Source organism: Alosa alosa, chromosome 15, assembly GCF_017589495.1.
Source record: "Alosa alosa isolate M-15738 ecotype Scorff River chromosome 15, AALO_Geno_1.1, whole genome shotgun sequence".
NCBI lineage: Eukaryota > Metazoa > Chordata > Actinopteri > Clupeiformes > Clupeidae > Alosa > Alosa alosa.
In genome coordinates this window covers 32,578,133-32,582,158 of record NC_063203.1, presented here as the reverse complement: position 1 = coordinate 32,582,158, position 4,026 = coordinate 32,578,133, and positions in this window count along the sequence as shown.

Sequence of the window (4,026 nt, the reverse complement as noted above, 5' to 3'; positions counted from 1 at the left end):
TTTCCAATGCTTTCCAAGACACAACTATGCATATGGGCAATACAATACCTACCAGTATTTCCAATGCTTTCCAAGACACAACTATGCATATGGGCAATACAATACCTACCAGTATTTCCAATGCTTTCCAAGACACAACTATGCATATGGGCAATACAATACCTACCAGTATTTCCAATGCTTTCCAAGACACAACTATGCATATGGGCAATACAATACCTACCAGTATTTCCAATGCTTTCCAAGACACAACTATGCATATGGGCAATACAATACCTACCAGTATTTCCAATGCTTTCCAAGACACAACTATGCATATGGGCAATACAATACCTACCAGTATTTCCAATGCTTTCCAAGACACAACTATGCATATGGGCAATACAATACCTACCAGTATTTCCAATGCTTTCCAAGACACAACTATGCATATGGGCAATACAATACCTACCAGTATTTCCAATGCTTTCCAAGACACAACTATGCATATGGGCAATACAATACCTACCAGTATTTCCAATGCTTTCCAAGACACAACTATGCATATGGGCAATACAATACCTACCAGTATTTCCAATGCTTTCCAAGACACAACTATGCATATGGGCAATACAATACCTACCAGTATTTCCAATGCTTTCCAAGACACAACTATGCATATGGGCAATACAATACCTACCAGTATTTCCAATGCTTTCCAAGACACAACTATGCATATGGGCAATACAATACCTACCAGTATTTCCAATGCTTTCCAAGACACAACTATGCATATGGGCAATACAATACCTACCAGTATTTCCAATGCTTTCCAAGACACAACTATGCATATGGGCAATACAATACCTACCAGTATTTCCAATGCTTTCCAAGACACAACTATGCATATGGGCAATACAATACCTACCAGTATTTCCAATGCTTTCCAAGACACAACTATGCATATGGGCAATACAATACCTACCAGTATTTCCAATGCTTTCCAAGACACAACTATGCATATGGGCAATACAATACCTACCAGTATTTCCAATGCTTTCCAAGACACAACTATGCATATGGGCAATACAATACCTACCAGTATTTCCAATGCTTTCCAAGACACAACTATGCATATGGGCAATACAATACCTACCAGTATTTCCAATGCTTTCCAAGACACAACTATGCATATGGGCAATACAATACCTACCAGTATTTCCAATGCTTTCCAAGACACAACTATGCATATGGGCAATACAATACCTACCAGTATTTCCAATGCTTTCCAAGACACAACTATGCATATGGGCAATACAATACCTACCAGTATTTCCAATGCTTTCCAAGACACAACTATGCATATGGGCAATACAATACCTACCAGTATTTCCAATGCTTTCCAAGACACAACTATGCATATGGGCAATACAATACCTACCAGTATTTCCAATGCTTTCCAAGACACAACTATGCATATGGGCAATACAATACCTACCAGTATTTCCAATGCTTTCCAAGACACAACTATGCATATGGGCAATACAATACCTACCAGTATTTCCAATGCTTTCCAAGACACAACTATGCATATGGGCAATACAATACCTACCAGTATTTCCAATGCTTTCCAAGACACAACTATGCATATGGGCAATACAATACCTACCAGTATTTCCAATGCTTTCCAAGACACAACTATGCATATGGGCAATACAATACCTACCAGTATTTCCAATGCTTTCCAAGACACAACTATGCATATGGGCAATACAATACCTACCAGTATTTCCAATGCTTTCCAAGACACAACTATGCATATGGGCAATACAATACCTACCAGTATTTCCAATGCTTTCCAAGACACAACTATGCATATGGGCAATACAATACCTACCAGTATTTCCAATGCTTTCCAAGACACAACTATGCATATGGGCAATACAATACCTACCAGTATTTCCAATGCTTTCCAAGACACAACTATGCATATGGGCAATACAATACCTACCAGTATTTCCAATGCTTTCCAAGACACAACTATGCATATGGGCAATACAATACCTACCAGTATTTCCAATGCTTTCCAAGACACAACTATGCATATGGGCAATACAATACCTACCAGTATTTCCAATGCTTTCCAAGACACAACTATGCATATGGGCAATACAATACCTACCAGTATTTCCAATGCTTTCCAAGACACAACTATGCATATGGGCAATACAATACCTACCAGTATTTCCAATGCTTTCCAAGACACAACTATGCATATGGGCAATACAATACCTACCAGTATTTCCAATGCTTTCCAAGACACAACTATGCATATGGGCAATACAATACCTACCAGTATTTCCAATGCTTTCCAAGACACAACTATGCATATGGGCAATACAATACCTACCAGTATTTCCAATGCTTTCCAAGACACAACTATGCATATGGGCAATACAATACCTACCAGTATTTCCAATGCTTTCCAAGACACAACTATGCATATGGGCAATACAATACCTACCAGTATTTCCAATGCTTTCCAAGACACAACTATGCATATGGGCAATACAATACCTACCAGTATTTCCAATGCTTTCCAAGACACAACTATGCATATGGGCAATACAATACCTACCAGTATTTCCAATGCTTTCCAAGACACAACTATGCATATGGGCAATACAATACCTACCAGTATTTCCAATGCTTTCCAAGACACAACTATGCATATGGGCAATACAATACCTACCAGTATTTCCAATGCTTTCCAAGACACAACTATGCATATGGGCAATACAATACCTACCAGTATTTCCAATGCTTTCCAAGACACAACTATGCATATGGGCAATACAATACCTACCAGTATTTCCAATGCTTTCCAAGACACAACTATGCATATGGGCAATACAATACCTACCAGTATTTCCAATGCTTTCCAAGACACAACTATGCATATGGGCAATACAATACCTACCAGTATTTCCAATGCTTTCCAAGACACAACTATGCATATGGGCAATACAATACCTACCAGTATTTCCAATGCTTTCCAAGACACAACTATGCATATGGGCAATACAATACCTACCAGTATTTCCAATGCTTTCCAAGACACAACTATGCATATGGGCAATACAATACCTACCAGTATTTCCAATGCTTTCCAAGACACAACTATGCATATGGGCAATACAATACCTACCAGTATTTCCAATGCTTTCCAAGACACAACTATGCATATGGGCAATACAATACCTACCAGTATTTCCAATGCTTTCCAAGACACAACTATGCATATGGGCAATACAATACCTACCAGTATTTCCAATGCTTTCCAAGACACAACTATGCATATGGGCAATACAATACCTACCAGTATTCTGCTGTATTTTACACACGGAGAGTCAAATAGCAAGGCAGCCTACAGCAGGCCCCGTCTCAACTGAAAATGCTAGAAACTAGAAAATGCTTCACAAACTAAGAGATTTGAAGATATTAGACCCCAAAATGTGTGTGTGTGTGTGTGCGATTAGACCCCAAAATGTGTGTGTGTGTGTGTGTGTGTGTGTGTGTGTGTGTGTGTGCGTGTGAGAAGAGATTAGACCCCAAAATGTCTTAAATCATATTTAAAAAGAGGTGGCCACCGCTCACTGTTATATTTTTTAGTGATTTTTATTGAGCAACGCGTTTCGCCAGTTGCTTCTACAGCTTCAAATAGAAAGGTTAACCGTAACGAATTGTCTAAAAGGTGCTTAATGGTGTAACTGTCTATTGAATATGTATTTGCTGTGAACATCTGTGTTTTTATGGATTCATGTGATTGCAGAAATGTACACAAATATGGACATTTAAATACTGTAAACAATGTAATGGACTCTAATATCAGGATGACTAAATGTGATACTGAAATTGTGAAATGTTGACCAGTAATAGAAAAAGATCTCTGGATTGCCTCTAGTAGGGGAGATGACTAGTTGAGCTGTGTGATAGATTTACTAATTGACTAATTGATGACCTGAGTCAATGGACTATGTGACTAAC